The sequence below is a fragment of the Equus quagga genome, chromosome 12, assembly GCF_021613505.1.
Source record: "Equus quagga isolate Etosha38 chromosome 12, UCLA_HA_Equagga_1.0, whole genome shotgun sequence".
NCBI lineage: Eukaryota > Metazoa > Chordata > Mammalia > Perissodactyla > Equidae > Equus > Equus quagga.
The window spans coordinates 12,127,058-12,134,122 of record NC_060278.1 but is presented as its reverse complement, the minus strand read 5'-3'; positions in this window follow the sequence as shown (position 1 = coordinate 12,134,122).

Here is a 7,065-nt window from a genome sequence, read left to right as displayed (position 1 = left end):
CTATTTGGGCAGTAAAGGGGTTTTCCTGGTACCCATCGAAATGCATCCTATAGGTGAGGGGTTGCTGTTTCACAGGCCCTACCCTTATGAGGTACATTTGTACATGAACTACTGGTTCCAGTGTTTTTAATTTTTAATTTTTTTCTTTTGAGGAAGATTAGCCCTGGGCTAACATCTGCTGACAATCCTCCTCTTTTTTGCTGAGGAAGACTGGCCCTGAGCTACCATCCATGCCCATCTTCCTCTACTTTATATGTGGGATGCCTGCCACAGCATGGCTTGATAAGGAGTGCATAGACCCGCACCTGGGATCCAAACCAGTGAACCCTGGGCCACCGAAGTGGAATGTATGAACCTAACTACTGTGCCACTGGGCTGGCTCCTTAAGTTTTTAATTTTTAAGAAAGAGGAAAATCCTCCTTGGGAGCTTAGATTCTGTTGGGATAAACTGAGTAAAAATGTTTTATATGCCAGGAAAACATCTGTCTATCCAGGGAACTGTAGCTTGACAGAGGTGCGGTTAAGTGCTAAGTAAGAAAGGAGGAAAAATGAATACGACAGTACACAGCCAGAAAGACTGGTCGGTAAATGTAGTTGGCAAAATGTGCCTAGTTATTTTGTAGCTCCTATTTTTAATTAGCATTCTGTGTAGTTTTCTTATTTTCAGAAATTCCCTCTCTCTAGAACACACGCACATGCACACACGCACGTATGAGCATGGATTCTTGTTGTTGTTTTCCTTTTCAAAGTTCATAGCTGCATCATTGCACAGATGGAGGATATTGGAGAAATGCTATATGGGAAACATAAAGATGTTAGTACTTCTGGTTTGGTTGGGTGGTGGGTTGATTTCAGGAAGGGTCCCAAGGTGTTCACGTCTAACCCGTGTTCACACTGGGCTTGGCCATATGACTTGTTCTGACCAGTGAGTGAGTAGCCAACACAACGCAGCAGACAGTGGGAACGCTGTTAATGCCACTGGGATGCTGCTAACCCCCATCTTTTCCTCTTTGTTCTTTCTTTTATATATTTATACAAAATCACAGTTTTTATGTTTGTGACAGACAAATAAAATTGATTTGTGTTCATAACTTAGCAGTTGCCTTACTATAGACATTGACCATTCCATGGCATTCTAGTAGTAAGAGAACTTTATTTTTCTTTCGGAAATCAGGCAATGGCATTCGACTCTCCCCTCCATCCAGTGGTGAGTTGGTAAATGGTCAACAACTAGTTCTGTGTAAAATAGCCCTGATTTGTAGTATTTGCTGGTTTCCGTGGTGTGAATACTCCCACGTGGCTGATTTCAAATTACCAACAGGACTTCACTCAGTGAGGCGGTGGGAAGAGAGGCGCACACCATTATTATATTCCCACCATGCAGGTACAATAATGTAAATAACCGCCAGAGCGTAGGTAAAAATAAAAGGTAGGAAAATAATTAGGAAATGATGAGTTTTGAGCAGTTACTCTCATTGATTTTAATACAACTTATTGTCCATTTATATTATTTAATTTTTAATAACGTTTGTGTTTAACAACCCGTTTGCAGAATTCCTGCAAATTTAATAATTGGTTCTTACAAATCAGTATGAACAGGTTCCAGCACCTTCTCTGTCTCATCCTATCACAGCTACACCGATGTCTACAAAGAGGATGGCATGTGGGCTCCTGGAACGTTCTACCAGGGAAGCAGAGAAAAGTGGGGAGGGGGGCTGCGGGATGGAGGATGCAGGCTCAGCCAGAATCACGTCGTGTTTTCATTGAGGGCTTTCTACCACTTTTTGATGGTCGATCCCCAGGTTTCTGGGGCATGCTGATTGGATGGTGTATGGAAACCAGCTTAGAGCAACACTCTTGTTTCCTCTGACTCACTCTTCTCTCTTTCCAACTCCTATTGGATACTTCTGCCTAAAATGAGCCCAATCTCTAAATACCAAATACTCAGCTGTTCTATTTTGTAATATTTCATTCTTCGAGGCCAGGGTGAGAGAACGCTGGCCCTCGAGTTCTCCCTCGGGTACCTGCTCTGAGCGCAAAGTCCACTCAGATAATTTCTTCATTTATGCTCTAGTTGTGAAAACGTTTCATTGTTTAATGGCAACATGTTAAGAAGCCATTGTTTTGCTGTTACTCTTTAAAGCTTATGCTCCTGGCTCGTCTGAACTTTTCTCTCTCGCTTTACCTGTGTTTCTGTGTTTTTTTCCTATTTCACTCTCCATCTGGTCTTCCTTCTTAATTTTTTCTTTTTCTATTTTTTGTCTTTTCTCTCTGTGTATTTAATTAGTCCACAGTATAGAACCACTGTATACATTTTTATTATTTCTTGTTTTTATAGAATAGAATGTTATATTCTCTTAATTTAAATACCACGTAAACAGTGTATGTTCTTTTTCAAATAAAACATAACATGAGCTTTATTTATGAGTCCTTGATGGCTTTTTTGGGAAATTGCCAATTGCCATTGAGAGGGAAAAATAATTTTCTTACATCCATCCTAAACACTCTATTAGTTCAGCCTGAGCGAACACTACCCAATGATAAACTAATAGAAGAAGCAACGAATCAAATTTTCAAAAAAGGCTTCAGGAAGCTGAGACAGGGTAGCATCACAATGTGCTGTCAACATAACTTCAAGCCATTTTTACCCAAAATTGAAAGAAAAAAATCTGGAGCTGTTGTAATAACCAGAATTCTGTACAGCAGTAGGGTTGGAACCAGCCAATGACATTTAATCTAACTTCTTGAGTCATTTGGCTCCGCGACTTGTGTGCTATTCTTTAACTATATAGCAAGAAAGATGGCCGAGAGCTCAAATGTGTGCCACATATGTGTTTGAGTCAGGGAGAGCTGCTCCCAGCTGGATGACACCAGAAGTGTGAGAATGGCAGAGAACACGACACACCCGCAGCTGCTACATGAACAGGCGAAGTGGTGCCCATTGTTTAGACAAAGATGCTATTTTTAAAGTTTAACACAAATGCAAAGCTTTGACTCTGCAAGATCAGGAAGCAGTACTTCATTTTGATGAGGCCTTACTAGAACACTCTGCACTCTCAGAATCACATTTAGAAACTAGAAATATCCAGAAGGGAAGCTATAAAATTATTACTATCTAATAAAACAAGACCTAAGGGAAATAGTAAGTTCCTTGAATCATTCAGTCAACGGAGATAAAACTGAAACTTCTGGAAGATAGAGACCATGGCTTGTTCTCTTTTGGGTCCCTCAAGTGCCTAACTAACAACTACAGACAGCCTTATTTCACATGTAAAACAATTATAAGAATAATACTTCTCTAGAGAATATACAGATGCTAGGTCTTGGGGTCTGTCTTAGTCCATTTGGGCTGCGATAATAAAAATACCACATATTAGGTGGTTTAAAGATTTTATTTTATTCCTTTTTCTCCCCAAAGCCCCCTGGTACATAGTGTATTTTTAGTTGTGGGTCCTTCTAGTTGTGGCATGTGGGACGCCGCCTCAGCATGGCCTGATGAGCGGTGCCGTGTCCAAGCCCAGGATCCGAACCTGCGAAACCCTGGGCCGCCACAGTGGAACACGTGAACTTAACCACTCGCCACTGGGCCGGCCCCCTATTAGGTGGTTTATAAACAGAAATTTATTTCTCACAATTCTGGAGGCTGGAAGTCCAAGATCAGGGTCCCAGCCTGGTTGGATGAGGGCCCTCTTTTGGGCTGCAGACTTCTCATTATGTCTTCATGTGGCAGAAGTGGCTAGGGAGCTCTGTGGGGTCTCTTTTATAAGAGCACTAATCCCACTCATGAAGGCCCCACTCTCATGACCTAACACCTCCCAAAGACCCTACCTCCTAATATTATCACATCAGGCATTAGGATTTCAATATGCAAATTTGGGAGGACACAAACACTCAGACCATAGCAGGCCTAAGACCACTCCAGCCTCTGGCAGATGCGCTAATTAAGACCTATCTCATGGAGACCATTAGTCACACTTTTTAAAACGGTCAGATTAATGACTCTCCTCCCCTACCTCCCCACCCCCAATGCAGGATAGTTGTGGTAGAGAATGTTATTCCACCCTGGGACCCAAGTAAGGCTCCTGGCTCCTTTCTTTGAAGATTCCAGGCTCTGGAGTACCCTTGGGGAGAGTGGTATGCGGTGGGTTTCAGAGCACATTGGGACACTCAGGGGACAGGAAGCAGAGGATAGCCCTGTCCTTCTCGTCCGTGCAAGAAGGGAGGATTTGGGCAAGACCTGAACGTAATGACTGCCTCATGGGGGCTAGGTAGATGCCCCATCCTTCATGAGCCAAATTGGAATTATGAGTAGGAGGAATAAACATTTCTCCTCATAAAACGGGCAAGCATGGTTTTAATTTAGATCAAGGAGATTCAAGTTAGATCAAGAAAGATTCTTCTCTCAGTAAGAATTATTCACAATGAAAACAGTTCTCACTGAAACGCGCAAGATGTGGCTTTCAAGTGGATGCCTAATTGAAGTCAGATTTCCATATAGTTCATGCATGTACTTACTATAAGCAATTGAAACAGGCGAATGCAATTGAAAAATAGGAGATTCTGGACACAGAAAACATAGAAAAGTGTGGCACAGTAATCCAACAAAATGGACAATAATTTTTCCATAATTGATCAAAAATGATTCATGTTCAGAACAAATTAATGAGAGCTTGAGTTGAAATTTATGTTTATAAAAGAAACCAGAAACGTATGGGAAAATTAAACTTCCGCCTGTCACGCTGGAGAAGGTCTTATTTGGTTTCAGGGCTTTACTTGATAACAATTAAATTTCGCTTTTCTTTGTCAGAGTGCTCAGGTGTGGAACTAAAATCTTTCTGGAGAACCACTTGATTCAAAACCCAGATTATCCTCTCCCAACCCTCCCAGCATGCTTTCAGTTCCCATTCTTGAGCTATCCATTTCTCCCTCTGAGATGAAAACTTTTTCAAATCTCATCTGTTAGAGGAAGTTGCTTTTCCTTTTGCCAAATGATCCAAATAATTTGTGGTTCAAGGCGATTGTTCCTCCAATCCTCCAGGTGCCTAATCTTGTGGGGCACACACTCTTATTTCATGGGGCTTTATTCTGAGGAAGATTCTTTTGTGAGTCATGGTCCAGCTGGTGTCACTTGAGAAAGTGTGATGAGACTAATTGGGTGATCTAGAAACCAATTACTTCGGAGTGAAGGAGGCAGAACAGGTGAAGATGGAAAGCTGTCAACTCACAGGGGTACATCGTCTGCTGCCTGACGCGTTTGTGACCCCAGGTTTGCTACTTAACCACAATTCTGAAGATACCATGAAAAATTCAAAGCAATGTATAGTTTAGCTAATTTTCATGTTAGCTTACAAGCTTCCAAATAATATAGAAAAGGGGGATAATGTAACTATAGAGTGTCTACCAAATTTTAGAAAAATGTATAATTCATGGCATTGTGCCAGGAAAACATCAATCATATAGACTCTTGGGTAAATAATGAAATTGTTATGCCTCATTTAGCTCCCTATCGATTTGGAAGACGGAATACATTTCAGAGGAAATTGATAAACGAAGGCAAGTCTTGATTTGGATTCTCAGTGAGTAATGGAAGGCTCAGACAACCTTTGTCACTTAGCAACATACACGGTAGACATATACTGTCAAACAACAGGAAATAATAGACTTGGAAAATCGTGTTTTCTTGAAAAACATCTTCAATAGCTTGAGAGACACCCATTTTGTGATCACCGTCTGCTAATGCATATTTTTACGACTTCTTTTCCATCTTGGAATCGCTCCCTGTCTTTCTTTGTGAGGCTGTGTCACGTGAACACTGGCGGAGGTTCTGCCTAGGTATTCCATTAGCATTTCCTGTAACTAGTGTGTAGAAAACACAGACGACTAAAGTCATTGCTTTTAAAGCTCTTTTCACAATTGAATTTCCTGTGGAGAAGCAATATCCCAGGAGCCTAATAGATTTCTTCCTCCTTCTTCCATTTACACAGACGCTTTCACAGCTAACTTATCAGTTGCAATTCTAATCTATATTTCTGATTTGTTTACGTGCATCATGCAGGCTGGCAATCTTTTGAATTTAAAAGCGACTTAAAGTAAAATAAAATAAACCACAAGTAAATGACACAGAATTGCTAACAGTGGGAACCTTGTTTACATTCCACATTCTGAAAATATTTTGTTCAGCTGGCTAGGGAAACCACATGGTTGAGACAGACTGGGTGATGAGTGGGTTTATTGCCCTGCTGGAACCAGGATGGAAAAAGAGATGGCGTGTGATGTGGCTGTCTGTCACCTCAAACCCAGAGAAAGAACACATTTTCAGCACACATGTGATCCATGCTTAACAGTGGAACTCTGATAATCCTGGCCAGATCGTCACGTGCGCTTGGCCCCGGGCCAGAACAATATGTGCGTCTGAGTCTTCAGATAATAACCGTCTCTTCCTTTCTGAAGTCATCAGCGGATGCTGCTTCATTCAGAAGACCCTCTCAGAGCCTATTTGTTCTTGAAGTCCTTTGTTCTCTCCTACTTTCTGGAATTATCCTCTAATACATTCATATTTCTCCCTTTCCACCTACATTGGAAGGTCAATTGAGAGGCTTCAGCATTCTCCTTGTCCCACTGCCTCTCCCAAACAGTTACCCCATCTCGATTAAATGTCGCTTAACCATAGCTCATGGACAGTCACTAAGGGCAAGGCACTTCTAGAGGGTATTGGAAACACAAAGATACTCTTTACTTTGTCCCCATTCAGCAGAAAGGGAACATCTCAATGGACAGAACTGTACTGGGGTGCAATGAGCAATTACTTGGGGTAAGAAATGAGAAAGGAGGCAGATGGCAGGAGCGGGGTAGGGAGGGAATTTAGCCGAGAAGAAATGGGTTCTAACAAGCCTTTTCTAATAGTAGTTACTCCTAAGGTGCAACTTGGAAAATTAATTATTTCATTATCTATCTGGTAGGAATAGAGAGCCCACCTGAAGACAACCAAAGGCAAGTTTTCTTTAGATATGGAAGGAAGCTTTCACACTTTTCTTCTCTTTTAAAATGAAGCTCCTGAAGCACATT